Raw genomic sequence first — 19,387 nt, 5'->3', positions numbered from 1 at the left:
TTTTTCATTGGCTTATTTCACAGTCTCCAAAATTGTTCTCTAAACTTGATGAGACATCTTCCTTAACCCCTTTTTTTCAGAACCAGGGGCTTATCCTCTCTCTTCTTACTATTTTGACAAAATACTAGCAATGCCCTATTTCCTTAGAAAAAACATTACAACAAGTCTTTCAGCCAAGTTCTGCCTCCTGAAATAACACAGAATCACCAAGTATTCATTTCATTTAGGCCACTAATTTTTTAATAAACAGCAACTCTTTTTGGTCACAACCTATCCGGACAGCAACTGAAAGTAAAAAATATGTTTCATCACCAGGTCTTCCAACAGTTCTGTTCAAACTGAAGGCATAAATAAAAATTTGTAATAATCTGAACAGCTACACAGCAGCAGTAACTATTATGACATGAAGATCTGTAAGACTCGGTATTTATCCCATTACTGCAAGTACACATATCTTAAACAGAGGAATTGCAACAGGACATTACTGATGATTAAATGAATTCTTAATGCAATGACTATACATCAGCATCATAGCAAAAAACAGTTGTATATATGTATGGAAGGAGACAAAATAACATAGTTCTTTAATCTTATGTCCAGTAAGAGTGTGATTCAGTGTAAGATAACGTATCAAATAGTGTGTCCTACTCGTTTTGGACATTAATCCTGACAGAAAAATCTTTAGCTTTGTATGGATTAGTCAATGCAAATTCATTAACTACTTGTCCTTCTTCTAATACAATCTGCCCTGACCCTAAAGTCTTGACAGTGTAGTGTTAATTAAATCTACACAAGATCCCATACAAACAAAACAATCTGTTCCAGGTTACACAGTGTTTTTCCCCTAAAAATAAAAGGGAGCAATAGAGTATACAGGAAGAATGTTGAGAATTATAATAGTAATTTAAGATCATTAAAAAAAAAAAAAAACCTTTAATGAAATTTTATGTTGTAAGAAAAAAAAGGAAAATTTTAATTTGGTTATTTTTAAGAGCTGCATCTAGAAAACCACCACTTCTTTAAAGCATTAAATCAGAGTTTTAACTTAAAAAGTAAAATAAAAATATATCTAAATTCCAATGAACATGTTTTTCCTTCAAAGAAAATATTTTTGGGAAATATCTGAGGAACTTGCATGATTTCAACTACCATGCCATTTCAGTATTGCTTTGAACTTAAATCTTGCCTTCTGAAGGAATCACGTAGCAAGTGCACATCATATTTGACTGTCTTGAATTCCTAAACCCAAGAGATCAGAAATTCATTTACTTCTGAATTAACTAACAGCATCCCTTAGCTGAAGAATGGCTCTCAGACTTACAATCCAAAGTAGATCATCTTATCTTTTCCACTTCTAGTGTCATTTTATTATGAAACGTGGAAGTCTTTAACAAATGCAGTTTACAGCCATATATTGTAGACCAATCTGTTTTTGATGACTTAAACCTTTTAAAAATTGTTAAACAAATCATCAACAGTATTTGCCTAATCAGTTTTCTCAGACATACCCAAAAAGAAGAGTAAATAATGGCTTAATTATCAAAATAATTCCACTTAATAAAAAACAATCACATACAATAGCTTTTCTTTCAGACTTCCATGTCTGCCTTCTGGTGCCAGGAATTTTGTCTTACCTATTTGACCATGACTTAACATACAAAAGCTTCCTGGCTTTAGTTCACTCCCTAAGTCTCTTACTGAAGTGATACATTTTAGAAGTTAAATATGTCAGACTTGCTAAAAACAGCTGTATGTACTCAGTTTCATCAAGTCCTCTACTCCAGATGCAGCCAATTAACAAGGAAATGTGTCATCAGTTCCAATACTCAAAATTTAGTGCTTTATTCCATTACAGCTACAACAGTTTAGATGATTAAACTGGGTATTATAAAGCATAAATCTGAGCCTGCTTCAATGTATAGTGAACAGGAGTCTACATGCAACATGTACAAGTAATATAAATAATTTCTCATCTTGTTACTATTACTATAAATTTGCTCTGTTATTTCTGAGATATCAATGAGGAGAGAACAACATAAGTAACATTTTCCTTATTTTTCCAGAAGTTGTAGGAACTTGAGAACACAGTCCAGAATTATTGTTGCTGTCTTTGGTATTTTCACAGGCACATATCAGGTACATAACATTTTTCGGCAATATTTGATGTGAAATCAAGCACTCAAAAGCCACAATGTGAATATCTTAATTTTCATGAGAATCATTCTGCAGTCAGTAATGGTATCAATAACGGTAATTCTGTATTGATATGAGAGTACTTAGCTCTCCTGGTGTTGTGGTTTAGCCTGGCTGGCAGTCAAACACCACACAGCCGTTCGCTCACCCTCCCCCCTCCCTCTCCGGGATGGGGGAGAGAAACGGGAAAGTGAAGTCTGTGAGTTGAGATAAAGACAGTTTATTAAGACAGGGAAAAGAATAACAACAACAATAATAATAATAATAGTATTAATAGTAATAATGTGTACGAAATAAGTGATGCACAATGCAATTGCTCACCACCCGTTGACCGATGCCCAGCCTATCCCCGAGCAGCCGGCCCCCCCCCTCCACCCCGGCTAGCCACCCCTATATATTGTTCAGCATGACATCAGATGGTATGGAATACCCCTTTGGCCAGTTTGGGTCAGCTGTCCTGGGTCTGTCCCCTCCCAGCTCCTGCTGCATCCCTAGCCTGCTCGCTAGCAGGACAGAGAGAGGCTGAAAAGTCCTTGGCTTGGTGTAAGCACTGCTCTGCAACAATTAAAACATCAGCATGTTATCAGCGCTCTTCTCATTCTAATCCAAAACATAGCACCCTGCCAGCTACTAGGAGGAAAATTAACTCTGTCCTAACTGAAACCAGGACACCTGGTATTGTCAGACTAGAAATTATTTGACTAGATTTGACTGATAAGATGTTTCTATTGTCAACTATTAAATGAACCAATAAATAGGGAGATAAACAAATTATTGGTTCCTAAACCGAGTATAAAGCCTAGGAGATAACACTACAATAAACAACTGAAAATACCATGTATTTTAATTGCAGATGGTTATATTCATTCTATAACCTAGTGCAGTAACACCCTAGGGAAACCCATTTGCAGAAACAAACATCATTTAGAAGTTTATGAATGACACAAATTTAGATAGGCCTGCATCCTCATTTAGCAATCATCCTTGCATGTGACAACACTGAACCACCATTTTGCTGAACCACCGCTTTGTCCATCTTTGTGAGCACGGAAGGCAACACCAACACTTTCAGGCTTTATATTTCAAATACATACAGGGGAAACTCTTATATAGCCTTACATCATATACTGGAAAACAATCTGTACGAAGAGAATAACATGCCATGGGCAATCAGTCTATGGCATCACAGCTGTGATGAGATTTGAGTACTTGAAAACGGTGTAGCTTAGTAGAAAGCATGACATTTTAGGATGGAGCAGGGAGATTTCTTGCTAGAGGAAGGATATTGAAAGAGCGGCACATGAATTGTAAAGAAGCAGAACATAGAACAAGTTCATCCTGAAATGTCAGCCAGGCTAAGCTAGTAGGAAGTGCTTATCTAAACAATGAATAGCACCTATTCCCCTTGAAAAAAATTTCATAGCATTTTCTTTCATGATGTGCAGATCCAGGAGTCATCTTGTCCGACTGCAAAGCTTTTCCATGGAGTCAGATAATTTGACAATATCAAAAGTGTGTCACAAGCCTTTGAAACAACTGTTTAAGAGAAACAGTTAACCAGAAAATCAAAATTCTGCTTAAAAAAGGGTAAAAGATTGAAGGAGCTGCTTACAGAAAAACTGACAATAACAGAGGAATTAATGCAATAAAGCATTGGTTTTATACCTGCCAAACTAGTTCTTACTTTAACAATTTCTTTTCAGTCTGTCATTTGATGCCTTTGGCCACAGATGGAATTCATCTCACTCTTAGGATTTTCATCTGTTTATTCACTTTCCCCATTTTTATTCCCTTTAAAAAATCTTTAAGTAGCTCCCTGTCCATAAGGCTGTTTATGGATTTATCTTTGTAGCTGAAAGCGGTATTTCTAAAGCAATTTTGTTAGTTTCTGACGCATTTATTCATCGCTCCCCACACCCTCCCCTTTTCCTACTTCCTTAATCAGACTTTATTATTGTTATATTATTATATATATACAAAAAAATATTCTGCTGGTTATATTTGCTATCTTAAGACAGGTTCTTCTGACTGTAATTCATCTACAGTTTTGCTTAGAAGGGTTTAAATATATAAATCTCAGTATTGTTACCATATCTTATTTCATGGTTTGCTCTGCCTTCAAAAAGAAACATCTTTAACCCCATGAAAGTAATTCCTTGCACAGTCATTAGGTCTGCTCTTAATTGCATACACGATTTTAGAGCTTCTGTAACAGTCTGGCATCAAAGTTGTCTTTTGACACTGAAGAAAACGTGAAGTCAGTGAACATTCCAGTTGTTAAGGAATGAAAGGCCAACACCAGATAAGATTGTCAAACTGCTACATGTAACAAAACTTCACACCTTAACACACTACAAATTGGCGTTTTTAAAGTGATAAAAGACAAGATTTTTTTGAAGTAATTGGCTTATCCAGTAGTACTTTGTGTTCAGCCACTTAGCATAAAGGCTTTGAAGAGCTTTCACTATATAACTTAGGAAAAGACTGAAATAATCAAGAGTAAAACAAATGAGACAATTCACAGATTCCCTTTCTCATTTACCCAGACACCCACTCTGAACTTTCATGCAGAAAGTATGAAGGGCAAGGAAATTCCTATTTGCTGTCACCCCTTTGCTACACTAGTTACTGCCATGCACTTATTCTCAACTGCAGACCAGAGGTTCAGACCTGTATGTTGAGAAAAGCTTTTTTGTCATTATGTATAGACACTCAGTAAATTGATACTAATAAAGCACTACTTCTAATTCAGAGAGTGATTTCTTTCTGACAAATTGGTTTGCTCCTCTAGAAAATCATTACCTGGCATTTCCTTTTTTTTTTTGTTAACTTAGATGCAGTACATATGAGTCTTATCTTTTTCTTTGTTTTCCTATGATAATATTATTGACTGAAGGAAAGTATTTATTCAAAGGGTGACACCTTAAGTACATATTCTGCACATGAACATCCATCATGAGATGAATGTCATCCTCTACTCCACTTCCCAAAAGAAACAAGTTGTGGCCGAAACTAGATTTTTATTTTATTTTTTTCCTTTTTACAATATCCACTTTTGATAACAAAATGGCTATAAACATTATAGAGACATTTCTGTTTTCAATTGTATGGGAACAACAAAATGCATCTCCCTCTCCCACTCTGTTTAAATAGATCAAACAGAGACTTTTAGATATATATTCAAATTTATTAGAATAGGATGCCCAGGTAGGTGGTGGAGTCACTGTCCCTCGAGATGTTTAAGGAAAGGTTGGACGTGGTACTCAGGGACATTGTTTAGTGAGTGATATTGGTGGGTGGACCAGACGTTCTGTTTTGAAACCTCAATGACAGTGCAGACTCTTGTGTTAAGAAGTCAACTCCACTGTTAAGAAGTCAAGGGACTTTCATTAAATGCCCACTTCTTCAAAAGAAAGTTTAGAATTCATCAATTTTGTCAAGTATACAGATTATGCAATCCCTTCATGGTAGCTGAAGATCTCAGACTTATGTTCTTCTTGCTTTCTTCTCAGCTAAACCTCTATCTCTATTCCATGGAATAATTACAATTTTCAAAAGCTTGTTTAAAAAGTCTCAAATTAAAGTGTTCAAGTGTTAGATTTCAAAATTGCATATTAATAACTGGAAGCATTTAAGCTATATTCCAAGTAACAGTCTGAATCTCTCTGTGGGGTCGGGTGAAAGATATTCAGTTCTTCGCAGCAGTTGTCCCTGCAGTGGAATTATAGTTAAAACATTATTTTCCACAGGAAATTAGGAGAAAACATTCTGAGAATGTTTGCAGGATGGATTTTTTTTTAAAGAAAAATGCAGTGATTTAAAATAGCAAAGCCTTTTATTTTGCACCAATTTAACTGATTGCATCACAAGATTAGGTACCTCACAGGTAGCTAGCATTTGTTCTCTCTCTATGGGCTTTGTGACTACCTTCTTACAGAAGAAGTGTATTCTTAGTGAAAAGTTTTAATAGAGAAATTCTAACCAGTTCTTTCTGTTTACCAGGAGGATGCCACATGTGATAATGTGATTTGGACTGATACTGAAAGAACTTCAAAGTACATACATAAACAGACTTTTTTTTTTTTTTTTTAGAGTTCGTAGGGCTTCCACCAGACATAACGATAGAGACCCTCCAGCAGTCTGCATGAAATGGATAGATGCAACCAACCTATTTTAATTTAAGAAGAAATGCTAGCCACATCAAATGTCCTGTGGGCAACAACAGAAATCTTGATTCCATAGCATTCCCTCTCTGCTTCAGCAAAGGTGAGATCTAAGAACAGCTCAGTATTCAGAGTTCTCATCATATGCCTTACAAGATATCATTGTATGTAGATTACCCTTCTCCACTACTTAAAAAAAACACCTCTCAACAGAAGGGTTGTAATTAAACTTTTTTGCCCTGAAGATTTCATGATGCTCCTCCTATTCATCCATCTTGCCACACTTTTCTTATTTTTTTTCTCTGAAAAAAAAATCTTCCTTTTGGATTTAATAGCCAGAAGTCTAAAGTCTATTGCGTAGCTATAGCAAAGCTGGGGGAAAACTTCCCAGTCAGGCTCGCTACATCTTAGACAACGTTTTTTTTTTTTTTAAAAAAAAGAGACTAGAGCTGTGGACATATCACTATGACCACATCTTCTCCAAAACCAATGGCATTCATTCCTGAGTGGTGCTTTCATTCTGACAGCAGGATGGCCATTAGCAAAAGAGGTAAAAGTTTAATCCAGCTCAGACATTGGCCTGTTATATTTAATGAAGTTGTCAAGTGCAGGGTTAATTTACTGCTATGTGGCAATGAGACGAGCCCAGACACATGTAAACTGAGGTTTTGAACAGATATACCAATTATGGGGTTATTTAATGGTTAATAAGAGATGTCTAGTTAAAAATCAACAGAGGAAGGAGTTTATTCAATCATTAACAGGAGACTAGATAATGATTGTAAGGTGGAATATAATGAAGTAGGCATAGCTAGTGAATAATTTCCAAGGTAATTAACTAATAATTAACTCAGAGGAGAAATGAATTTACATAGGTTACCTTAATATTAGTTAATGTGTAAATCTGGTTATGAGCAGTTAATATGCAATTAATTAGCAATTAAGTCAAAGGATGAAAAAATTAATTCATGATTGATGTGGAAATACTAATTAACCCAAATTGTTAATTAGTGAATGGTTAACTAGTGAAAATAGTGACGTAACAAACTGTAGCTTCTTTACTGAAGAAGTACATATACATATTAATATTATCAGAGCTTGAATGACTCAGATTTACACTAGTTTTGCCACTTGTAAGTAAACTTTTTAAATTTTGGAATACTGAAAGAGACTTTATACACATCACAGCTCATTGTTCACTCTTGGGAACGTGTATTTGATAAACGAAAGCAAAATTATTTTGAAATACATGTTGCTCTTTTCCCCGACCAAATCAGAGACTTCCTGCCCTTATGTTCAGCAAACACAGAGGGATGTTCATTTTTAAAGATTTCATCTTGCAAATGTGCAACTTGTCAGCTATTTTGTGAATATTTGCATATTAATGAGCCTGACATCTGTCATAATTGCATATTAATTATTTTGGTTTTAATCAGATAATTGATTTCTTATACTGCTGTCCCCAACACTAAGGGAACATTCCTCAGAGAAAATGTGTGTATAAACATGAATTTGTTCTCCTTACAGTATTCCCCTATTGGTAATCTGTAAAGGTTTTGCTGCTGATTTTTAGTAGAAAAAGGTGCCTGTTAGAATTTGATCCAGTGCTTGTTAAGAGGCATCTGAAAGACTCCCACTTACTTCAGTGAGCTTCAGCTCAGGCCTTTAGTCAATGTAGCAAACCATTTCTGAAACAGTGGAATAGCAAAAATCAATGGGCTTTTTGATTGTGAATCAATGGGGAATTACAATTCTAGTATATAAATTATACAGTAAGAGAAGATTAGGTTACAGAGGTGGGAGAGTAACTCACACTGGATCTTAAAGATGTACTGATTCCTCAGTACAGATTCCGAATGGAGATGGTAAGCTGCAATTTAACTAAAGAAGATGAACACGTTAAATATGTTTAGGTTCTTAACTTCCCTAAAATCAAGACAAACTAAATTCACTAAATATTTTAACTTCATTAAACTGTTTGCTTCCTCACAGATGGTACATAGGCATTTTATGCATTGTCAGAAAACCAGGTCAAGCAACAAACAAGAACAATCCTTCCCAGAGAGGTTGTGGATGCCTCACCCCTGGAGGTGTTCAAGACCAGGTTGGACAAGGCCCTGGATGGCATCCCTGCCTATAGTGGGGGAGTGGAACCAGATGGTCTTTAAGGTTCCTTCCAACCCAAGCCATTCCTTGATTCTATGAACCCACTACTAACTCAAAAAGCCTGAGCATGATGCTCGTGTGATGGAAGGCAGCTGGGTTACCCATGTCAAATTGTATATCCACTTTTCACTGGCAGGGCAAGCAGGAGAAGAAGGAAACAACATCACAGGTGATCCCCAGCAAGTAAGCCAGGTCAGAGGAGGCCACAGAAAGAAAGAACATTGCTGCCAGTTCAGAGTAATGAGTGTTCAACTGTTTGCCAGATATGGTAACATCTGAGGCCTAAACCTCCCACGTTTTCCCCCAAAAAAAGTTCACTTTATGGCAAATTGCTCTTATAAGCATAAAGCTAAGTGAACTTTGAATCATTAGAAATCCAGATGTACAAGCAACCGCTTATCCGCATTCCCACAACTACATTAAAGTCAGGAATGGCAAAAGCCTCGGATGATGCTCTGCCTTTACCTCATGGCTGTAAGACTACAGTATATTTCACTTTACATTTCATTGATACAGTCACTTCCAGTAACTTGTATTATATCTTCAAGCAAGCCTCTCCTAGCAGAGTCTAATGGGCACCAATATTACTTCAAACCCTGCCAGATTCACTAGTCACACCATTTGTAACTTTCACATAATTTCTCATTCACAGTTTAGACCTTGAGCAGAAAAGAATCTGCATGGCAGCCCGCCAAAAGGAGTGTTTATTGTTTATAAATTATGAACAACTTGTGTATTTCTGCAATTAGTAATTTCTATCTTAAAGAAAGCTTGATTTATAAAAAAAAATCTTGTTTTGTCCTGTGTTATGGCAGATTGTCTTAGATGATGTAAAACACATATGCACGAGCCACATATAAAACAGCTTCGGTTTGTCCAGACCCAAAGGATATGTTCCAGTTCTTACATTATTAAAAACCATTACTGCTAATAGGGATACAGAATTCAAGCAAACAGGTTCAGGACAAAGGTTCATAATATTTCAAACATACCCAGTGGGAACCTCAGTACTTTTCATGACATTTACAGTTTTCCTCATTATGCCTTGCTGTTTGCAACATCACCTGACTTCAGTACAAATCCACAAATGGAAGATGACAAAGATACTTTTGATATTTCAGTAATCAGAATTAGTATCACTGAAATAATACTCAAAATATTATTTAAGAAATAATTCAGTTCTTTTTGCTGCATTTACTGGAACATCACATTTTGTCTAACAGATACATCAGAAATTGGTGGACACAAAATAAGTTCACTAATTTCTTGGTAGCTTTTCAAAATGTTTGCTGTTTCTTATAAAGAAATCGTAAAGGATTAGAACAGAGAGCTATTTTGAAAAATACCTACAGCAGTGATGCAAATATTGAGTAGCTTTGAAGCATTCATTTCCAAATAAAAGCTTGAAACAGCAATTTCAGTCCCTGAGAGTAGAATCCAGCAATATAAGAATGTAATGAGAAGCAATGACTTTCTGCCTTGATAAATATCTTGGGAATATTGCCACAAAGCACTATGGCTTTTTAAGAATTGGCACAATATGGTTTTTTTTGAAAGGCTAACTTATATTTAAACTGTATCTTGACTACATTATTCGAGTTTAATACAGTCACACAAAGGAAGAGCTGGAAGAACGGGAAACAAATGAGATAGAAAGAAAGGGAGGCAAGTATAAAAGGTGAGAGACAGACAGAAGAGGTGGTTTGGGAATATATGACACTGAACCAGCAAGAATAGGAGTCCTCAAACAGTTGTGTAGTGAGACTACTGGGATAGGCAGACAAGAGCATTTCCCTTCACACTGGTAGGAAGCATAGACACATGCTGCCATGCACCTAGATTGCACGCTTGTCCTTCCTTACAGCATTACTAGCATCCAAAGCTGTCCACACAGAAAAAAGCAGTGGTTGTTTTATTTATTTATTTATTTATTTATTTTAAGTCTGGAATCAAGAACGAGACCATGAGGCTGATGCAGAGTGTGGCAAGCACCTGCATTAGAGCATGAAAGTAATTCTGCTCAGTTTCAGAGCTAAAAGACACCCAGCCTGAGACGTGAATGCATTGCCAGCCCAGCCAGAGTACAGTTCTGGGGCATAAAGAGCAGCCTATCCCTTGTATTAAATAAATAAATAAATCCAGGTATAATATCTTGTCTCTGTTCTCAACATTAAAATGAAAGCCATCAATGTTGTAATTTTCACCTCCATCCCTCTAGAAAGCAAACTCACAAAACAGCAGTTCCAACACCTTCTTCCAGAAATCACTAACACCACCACAATTAGGAGAAAAGGAGCTGCCCTCTCTTGAAAGGCTGGACAACCTCAGCGGTGAGAAGGCCAATAACTCATTCTTACTTAAACAAGAATAAGGAGAACATGTTATTTTGTATTAAGAAATTTAGAGATGTTCATGTAAAAACAAATAAGTCATTTACATATTTTTCTAGAAAGATACCAGCATAATACAGACATATTTTGCAGCAGAATTTCTCCCTCTAATCTGGGACAGAGACATTTTTAAGCAACTTAAAGACCAAGTATTATTGTCCTTTAATTTCCATATATAACAACTGTGCACACCTAACTTGGAAATTTTGTTTAACCGAGTGCACAAGGAACTCACAAGAAAGTACACTGCACTGAGTTACTGACATGTTCTGCCTGTTAACCCAACATAGCACGATTAGGACGAGAACATAATTAAAAGTTAAATAAATACTGTGGCATGGCCTTCCTAGATGCCTCACAACATTTTAATATCCCTGACAGAGGTATCTAAGTGGCAGCCATTTTAACTCAGACACCTCACTTACAGCCCTTATAATCTCTGTACTCCCATGTGACTCGTTCTCCAACAGAGAGGTAGCTTCTGAACACATGTAGACTTTTGTCCTATTTTGGCCCTCTTTGATTCATTCAATCTCTCAGTAGCCAGTAATTATAGCTATATGTATAACCTTTAGCTTTCCAGTGATACGTATAGTTACACCTCTCTGCTCTTCTGTAAAATCATTTTGCTGAGTGTTCTGAATTCATTCCTCTTTCGGGGATAATGCATGTCTCACTGTTTCTGCAAGGGTACAGATCAGGGTCTATGGTGCTAATTTAGCATCAGCATCACTACCAGGGAAACAGTTATACCCTGTATTGACTAATTTTTCTCCTGTGACTGTATTGAACCTGCTCCTCAACCTTTTCTTCACAGAATGCCATCACCATCTAAGTAATACATCATCAGTGCAGTTCACTCTGATGATGTATTGTACTAACATATCATTAGCGCAACAGCAGAGCAAGGCGCTTTGATGATGTATTAATGCAATACATCATTGGAATGAGTCACTCTGATGATGTATAACTCAAAAGATGGTACTATCCTGGGAAACATGGACATTCAATAAATCAGGAACAACATTAAAGAATAAAATCTAGGACACCTTCTAAGGAAAAACAAAGCTTTGGAAACCTTTGAATGAATATAGCATGAGGCTTTTCTTTAAATAAAAATAAAATGCACCTTGTAAACTTAGCAGGAATGTAGATTTCTGTTGAGTACAATTACCATGATAATCAAATTTGAAATCCCTCCTACAATGACACTAGATATGTGCAGGACATTTTAAGATAGCGTGACACACAACTGGTAATGTAACCAGCTAAGATTTATGTTATCCTACCTGGAAGCAGAGAAAAACTCAAGCAACTGTTAAAAAAAAAAAATCCCCTTAAAAAAAAAAAAAACCTGCTGAAAGGACCAGTTAAAGTCCAGTGTTAAGATTTACTACATGCTCTTCACTAATCTAACAAATCATTCTATTGACATTAGTGTAAGCAAAAGTGACAAACTTCAAATAAGTACTGAACTAAGGATTAAAAGGCCATAAATATTAATATCAATATGCTAGTTCTGGTAGATATACTTACTAGAGGGGAAAAAAAAAATATTGCTTGTATGTTGATTTACATACCAGATTTCAACCTATCAAAAGTTCAAAACCCAACTACAGTAACTGCTCATAAGAAATCTAAGTGCAATTCTGAATTACTTGCAAAATTCTCTGGGAAATTTCATTATCAAGTTAAAACAAATAAAAAAAAATACAATTTCAACATTCTGAACAAACCTACTATAAAGCAAGAGGGTTTTCACTGGTTAGACAAATTACTTATTTTGGAGAGTTTACAAGAAAAAAAAAATTTGCTCTTTTTCTCAGCCTTCAGGTTTTATGGCAGGGCCAGAATATAACCGCTGTAAGATCACATAGCGCCCTGATTAAACAACGAAAAGCTCCTCTGCTGTTACACGTTTATTTCTGGGATTCTTAATCAAACAAATACCCAGCCTATACTCACACATACTTGCATATACAGACATCCTCCTACTTGCTGTATACCTTAATTTTCTTGCACAAACATGCCTTTTATACCATCAGAGCTATTGTTCTGAGAACAGCTCTGCAAATTCCCCTTTCCCCCTGCCGGGAGAACAGGCATATTTTTTTGTTGTTGTTGTTTTGTTTTAAATTGGCCTCAGCTGCATTTGATTGCTCCAAGCTTGTGGAGATTCTCCAGCTGAGGCCCTGCAATCCCCGCTAGGATTTAACTCCTCAGTCTCACTTTCCCCAGCTCTCCAAATCCCAGCTCTGCTGATAAGAATAATGAATGTGCTCATACGTGTGCTCATGGCAGACAGAGGTAAAAATCTCAGTGTTTAAGTTGTAACCCAAAGCACTCACATTCAAGGTGATGTCAGGCTCTCGCTGATGGCGGCACACTGTGGGGATTATCACGCCCTCACCAAGGCGTGAGCTAGGCCCTGGCAGGCGTTGCTGCCTGTCCCCTCGCAGAGTGAAACTCTGATGTCTTGAGAAATCCCAGACACATCATCAGACTAAAGCACTTTGCTTCAAGCTTTTCAATTAGTAACAGCCTGTAGAAAGCAAATATATTTAAAACACATTCAAAATACCCCTGAAGATGGAATGGAGGCCTGTAAATAGTGAGGAAGTGGAGCCACTTGGCACAGGTTCATTTCTGAGCACCAGCATACTCAGCTAACTTCAGCTGCAGTGTCAGGCTCATGGACCCAAACACACTGACCCTCCATGGATGAAATCAAAGGTGTAGGTGCTTGGTGACTGGAGAACATCAGTGAGCAGCCCCGGTCAGCTGGTATCCATTACGGAGTCAGCGCCTGCTTCAGGGGCACAGCACCCCGCGCCCCCCCCCCCCCCCCCCCCCCCCCCCCCAACTTGCCGCTGAAAGAAAAAGGAGTTTTTCCCTCCTGTGACCCCTCTCTAGCTGGTGATAATAATGTGAGTAAAAGTCAAAGTCTGCAGCAAGCTGCAGTACTGCTGTTTGTGTTTAGAGCTGGGCATGCTGATTCAGAGCTCCAGGCCAGGCTGATCGCCATTGCACAGCATACGCTGGGGTTAGGGAAGAGTCCACACCATCAATAAAACATAGGCACCCTGAGGGGTATAAGAAGCATACAGGGTTCTTAACTGCCTCAGCAGTAGTTAAGAGAAAAAGAATCTTTTTTATTGTTCTTAAATACAGAATCTTCATACACTGTTTTAGACTGAACCAAACATATATCCTGCCAGTACTCCTAGGGATTTGCAGTTGCTTATAAGCATTTAAAATGCCTTTCTAAAACTCAGTTTTCTGTGTGCTTTTGTTGGCTGAAAACCATAGTTTTACATTTTTCTTTTATGTCCTTACACTTTCATACCACTATATGAACTAACGATAGGTATTTTTGTTTAAAAATCAAAGAAGCATCGAAGAAACCAGCTAATGTCACCATGTTTTAACCAATGGTGCCAGACCATGAACTGCTGTGCAACAGTGCTGAGGCAGTTGTGTCAAAAGAGACCAAACCACGTAGAAATAGTTCTCTGTTCTACTGTACCTTACACTAATACCTAACACCTTTTCTATGGTGGAAGACGAACACAGAAAAAAAGCAAAGACTGATCTCACAATTCAGTACCAAATGTGAAGTAGTGAGAAATTTCTATCAAGGAAAAATATTCTTCTACTCCCACTTATTTCGCAGAAGCTGTTCATTATTTACTTTAGAGCATTGTTCTTGTTGCAGAATTAAGAATGGAAACAGAGCATCTTCCATTTGGCTTAGTTCTTGATTTGGACCATCCTGCACAAGGGGAAGGAAACACAGGTGAAGAACTTAATACCGAAGTCCATATCAAAATCAAATTCAAGTAAATTGGGAGTTTTAATTATATCATGTGTGAGTCAAGACCTTGTGATTCCAGCCAGAGGTAAGAGGATGCTATTAACAAGACTGCGGTGCTATCAGTAAGAAGTATTTAGACAAGAGAAACACCTTTACTGGCGGCCTTTCGTGGTGCACTGAGGCCTCGCACCCGTCCTCGGGGAGGGGCGGCCTCGGACAGATAATGGCCGCCGGGGGCTGAGCCTCAGGGGCTGCTCTTCAAAGGACTACTCCTCACAGGGCTGCGCCTCACAGGGCTCCCATGAACATGAACACAGGGCTCCTGAACATGAGCTGGCAGTGTGCCCAGGTGGCCAGCGGTGTCCTGGCTTGTATCAGGAATAGTGTAGCTAGCAGGACCAGGAGGGTGATTGTCCCCCTGTACTCAGGTCTGGTGAGGCCACACCTCAAGTACTGTGTTCAGTTTTGGTCCCCACACTACAAGACATCGAGGCCTGGAACATGTCCAGAGAAGGGTTTCAAAGCTGCTGAAGGGCCGGAGCACAAGTCCTGTGAGGGGTGGCTGAGGGAACTGGGGTTGTTTAGTCTGAAGAAGAGGAGGCTCAGGGCAGGCCGCACTGCTCTCTACAGCTACCTGAGAGGAAGTTGTGGGGAACTTGGGGTCAGCCTCTTCTCGCAGATAACTAGTGATAGGACTAGAGGGAATGGCCTCAAGTTGCACCAGGGGAGGGTTTAGGTTGTAAATTAGGAAACATTTCTTCTCAGAAAGAGTAGTCAGGCATTGGAACGGGTTGCCCAGGGAGCTGGTGGAGTCACCATCCCTGAGAGCATTTAAGGAAAGGTTCGAAGTGGTGCTTAGGGACATTGTTTAGTGGGTGACATTGGTAGTAGGGCGATGGTTGGACCAGACAATCTTGGAGGTCTTTTCCAACCTTTATGATTCTATGAATCATCTGCAGGCCGGGAACACTGAAAATAGGGATATTTCAAGCAATTGCTCACTCTTGATCCCTTAATGCCGCCAGCCAAGGTTAACCTATCACACCTTCTAACTAATAAGAATAGGACACAATTTTAACTTCTATATCCTGTTTTTTTATCCAATCAAGAATCCTGAAGTCACAGGAAAGGACAAGTCCAAACAGTGATCAAATAGTGCATAAACATGATTCTAATCATGCGATTTCTACATCATACTAGTTTCTTGAACACTGTACTCTTGGTTTTGATGAATAAAGCCCTCAGGAGGGCTTTATTTATTTATTTTTTCTTGCAGTTAAAATGATTGGAATTTGATGTTAGAAACTTGCCATTCTATTGAGACCTTTGGTCCTAATACCTTTCTGAGGTATGGAAAGGAGCATTTAGAGAACACTCTTCTGCTCTTTCAACAGTATTATCCCTTCCAATACTGTAGACTCTGTAGGTGGAAAGAAGTTACTTGACTTCAAGGAACAGAATACTGAATGTTGAATTTCAAACTATCCTGGAGATAAAACACAGATCAAGTTTTGTTGTTGTTGTTTTGTTTGTTTTGTTTTGTTTTTTAATTTATACATCGAAGTCGGGAAGGAAAGTGTTCAGTCATTTTGGTACTATGGTAGAAGCTATGTCAATCAGAAACATGTCTCTTGAGGTCAAATCTCAGGGAACTTGTACTTAGATGTTCAAACAGTTTTGTTTTGTTTTGAGGGTTTTGGTTGGTTTGGTTTGGTTTGATTTTACATCTAAGCAGAAAATACTTGGGACCATACCCACCAAAGCTGATTTTAATCTTCATAGAGCTCTTGATGCTATGGTAAATATTTACACAGCTCATGAAATTATGCTATTGTGACACAATATTTTATTACTATTTTTCATGTGTATCGTGGCATCTTCTGGGATCCTGTAACAAGAATGACTTTCCACCCTACCAGCACCTACAATGGACCATAAAATAACTCTGCTTTGAAAATTTTGCTTCCTAAAATAGGAGGTGGTACTTGATCCAATAAACAAATAGAAACTCAAAGTTAAAAAGAATAGAAAGATCATCTAATTCCACTAAATTTGAATTTCATTCTAAGAGATGTCATTATTTAGTGAAATAAAGAATTATTTAAATGGATGAGCATTTACCCGATAAAGTTCTGATAATACTAAGCATTAAATACGCTGCAAGTGGCTCTGTGGGAAAGTCAACTTGTTCAAAAAGTTTCCCATTCTTGTAGTAATAGGTAGACAATAAGTTTATAAGTTTTTGAGACTGGATTTTTGTAATAAAGTTACTAGGCAATATGCATATATAATCATGTTAAAATTTTTGAATGCCATTTTAAATTCAGCTGCAATAAATAAAAACCTCCCTATATTATTTTTTTCCAGCAGTGTGTATAGTTTTACAAGATGGAAGTGTACGTACTAATAAAATATATGGTTTAATTAACTAAACTTATGCTGTGGTGTACTTTAGAAGTGGATGATTTACAGAGTGCTATCCTCTTCAGGACAGAATAATGCAAACAGAATAATTAAAAGTTGATGAGAAGTATATTTATTGAGCATACAGGAAAAATAGACGCTTAGATTTATGATTCACAAAGTGTACCTTTCATTTGCAATATTAACATTTTAAAGCCCAAAGCGTCAGCATAATGCCCCCAAACCTTTCTATGCAGCATCCATATAACCTAGCCCTGTTAATCCTACCATTGCCGATAGTAAATTACGTGACCTGAACATATACTGGTGTAACATGATCTATTGTGATATCATGATTATGTTCATTGAGATGTCCGTAGAGGACATATATTGCATTTGCCTGTCTGTAAGGCAAATAGTTGAAGGGCCAATCACTTATTTGTGAAATGGATTTCAGTGCTTTAAGTTATAGACCCATCAATGCAAAAGAAGAAGCTGCTGTTTAATTTGAATGTAAGTACTTTTAGAAAATACCAGCTTACATTTATGTTGATAAGGGCCTATTTGGGCTTGGGTACTTGACATATTGATTGTTCAGCGAACACACAGAAGTTCTAGAAGTTAAAATGGATATTTTTACCCTGAGAATTTTAAAACCTGTAAGCTAGGTAGAACACAACATCATGAGGCATTTATTCTGTTATCTGTAGATATTATACTCAATCCATGATTCTCATACTTGGAAAAATCCAGTTTTTGGGTGCAGAGACACATACCATGCACAACAATTATTGTCTAAACACTACTGAATTATTCAAAGAGAGAGATGCACATATATCATCTACAAGATATTTTTTTTTTCAGTATCTAAATCATGAGGTCGATGTACTGTCAGCCAGTTGTAAAATCTGTTACGAAACAAATATTTGCCTCCCTTCTACATGTATTGTATTTTGAACAGTATAATGCACGAGGAAATGCTTATAATGAGACCTTAAAGATCCATGTTAAAAAACAAAACATAACGGCTATTGTAATAAAACCAAATTTCAAAGGAGAGGGCAATTTTCAAAGAAAAAAGACCTCCTTTATATAGAACCTTCTTCACGTGTGCATTCTTTACAGAAAATATATTCTTGAAAAGCTGACAATAGAGGAAAAAAAGTCAAGTTCAATTCTTTCTGAAAACTTCAATTTTCTTCACTCTTTTCACAACTCAAAATGCATTTCCAGCAAAATCTTCAGGCTATGAACTCATCTTCAGTAAGAACAAGTCTGCTTATATAGATGAAAAGAAATGGTTAGTTATTAGATTGTTTTCCGTATGTAACATGATTTTCATGAGAAGATGTAAGATGCTGTGCCCTACTCTAATTAAGAGTTTTCTTTTTCATTACATACATTTATACACACTAGGGCAAACTTCCTGGGAAAATGGATGGCCAGAAGGCTAGGTATAAAGGACCAGTTTTTGCCTTTCTCATTAGCAATGCTTAATAAAACTTAGGTCCCCAATTATGCAATAGCAAATCACAGGTACTTCCATTGTTGTCATATTTCTGAATGCATCCTTAACTGTAGATGCACCAGCCTCTCACCCTAGCCTTGTAATGTACATGCTTACAGTTAAGTAATATTTTAAAGTTTTATATTAAGATTTTGACAAAGGTGGGAGTGTAATCATAACTCGTGCCCCAAAACTCTGCTCAGCACACTGTCCTTCCTCTCATAGAATGACTTGGATTGGAAGGGACTTTCAAGACCATCAAGTTCCACAACCACCACCACCCCGCCATAGACAGGGATGTCACCACTAGATCAGGTTGCCCAGGGCCCCATCTGACCTGGCCTTGAACACCTCCAGGGATGGGACATCCAAAACTTCTCTGGACAACCTGTTCTGTGCCTCACCAGCTGCTAAGAATTTCCTCCTAATATCCAATCTAAATCTCCCCTCTTTTAGTTTAAAAAACCCTCTGTCCTATCACTATCTGCCCATGTAAAAAGTCACTCTACGTATTTTTTTATAAGCCACCTTTACTTACTGAAAGCCCACAGTGAGGTCTTCCCAGAGCCTTCTCCATGCTGAACAACCGCATCCCTCTCGACCTCTTTTCATAGGAGAGGTGCTCCAGCCCTCTGATAATGTTTGTGGCCCACCTCTGGACCCGCTTTAACAGGTCCACATCTTTCTTGTGCATGGGACCCCAGATCTGGAGGCAGTACTCCAGATGGGGCCTCACTAGGGCAGAGTAGAG

At 37.6% G+C, this 19,387-nt stretch overlaps 1 long non-coding RNA gene across 2 annotated transcripts; it reads right to left on the bottom strand.

The window, feature by feature from the left end:
• Positions 1–1,075: 1,075 nt before the first annotated feature.
• LOC121073501 lies at positions 1,076–12,997 on the bottom strand. Of its 2 annotated transcripts, none has more exons than XR_005821753.1 (5): positions 12,919–12,997; positions 8,170–8,237; positions 7,998–8,044; positions 2,866–3,729; positions 1,076–2,285 (listed from the first exon to the last, which is right to left on the bottom strand). It is a non-coding gene; the product is annotated as an uncharacterized LOC121073501 (long non-coding RNA). The 2 variants fall into 2 exon arrangements; XR_005821752.1 differs by having other exon boundaries at positions 12,884–12,921.
• Positions 12,998–19,387: the final 6,390 nt, after the last annotated feature.

Source organism: Cygnus olor, chromosome 7, assembly GCF_009769625.2.
Source record: "Cygnus olor isolate bCygOlo1 chromosome 7, bCygOlo1.pri.v2, whole genome shotgun sequence".
Classification (NCBI taxonomy): Eukaryota; Metazoa; Chordata; class Aves; order Anseriformes; family Anatidae; genus Cygnus; species Cygnus olor.
Note: the sequence above shows the minus strand (reverse complement) of the source record. Positions and strands in the feature narration are given on the sequence as shown.